This window comes from Arachis hypogaea, chromosome 6 (assembly GCF_003086295.3).
Source record: "Arachis hypogaea cultivar Tifrunner chromosome 6, arahy.Tifrunner.gnm2.J5K5, whole genome shotgun sequence".
Lineage (NCBI taxonomy): Eukaryota > Viridiplantae > Streptophyta > Magnoliopsida > Fabales > Fabaceae > Arachis > Arachis hypogaea.
In genome coordinates this window covers 1,874,667-1,875,780 of record NC_092041.1, presented here as the reverse complement: position 1 = coordinate 1,875,780, position 1,114 = coordinate 1,874,667, and positions in this window count along the sequence as shown.

The following is a 1,114-nucleotide window of genomic DNA, read 5'->3' as shown; positions in this document are numbered from 1 at the left end:
ATCACTCTTATTAAAATAACATGATTATACGCGCATCTTCTTCTTCTTCTTAACCTTCTTATTCACGTTCCTCTTCCTCCTCCTCCTTCTTCTTCACGTTCCTTCTTCATTCTTTTGTTGTTGTTACTGTTGTATTTTTTTTCTTTCTTTTTCTCCTTGTCTCCCTGGTGAAGAAATAGTAAAAGGTGAGGAAGAAGAGTTTTGAATTGTGCATAACAGAAATGAACCAAAATTATATTCAAAATGAACTGAAATTATATTTAGAATGAATCGAAATTATATTCAAAATGAACCGAAAATTAAATTCAGAATATAAACTTGTTTCAAAACAAGCACAGACTAAATGCGCTTTATTTAAATTTAGAAGGAATTGAAATTACTTAATGATTGTAACATACAAACTTAATTCGAAAACAAACAGAAAAATAAATTTGAATTATGAACAAAAACACATCCAAATCCATCAAGTGATTTTGCAGAATTATGTATTTCTTCTTCTTTATTTGATTAGATGAACAAAATAAGAAAAGAACATGAGGAGAAGTTTTGAGAAATTATTTCTTCTTTTTTATTTGATTTTTTTCTCTTTTTCTTGGTTTTATTATTTTCAAGATAGTGAAACAAGAAAAATCATAACAAAATAATCACTCAGAAATGAGTCAAAATTATATTCAAATAAACTGAAAATTAAATTCATAATGTAAACTCATTTTAAAACAAGTAGAGAACAAATGCACCTTATTTAAATTTAGAATAAAGCGAAATTACTTAATGAATGCGACACAGAAACTTAATTCGAAAACAAACAGACAAACAAAATTGAATTATGAACAAAAACACATCCAAATCAATCAAATAATTTTGCACTATTATGTATTTCTTTTTCTTTGTTTGATTAGATGAACAAAACAAGAAAAAGAACATGACAAGAAATTTTGAAGAAAATTTTTTTATTTCTTCTTTTTTATTTGATTTTTTTTCTCTTTTTCTTTGTTTTATTCCTCTCAAGAATCAAGATAGTGAAACAAGAAGAATTATAATAAAATAATTCACTCAAAAATGTAGTAAAATTATATTTAGAAATGAACCAAAAATTATATTTAGAATGTAAACT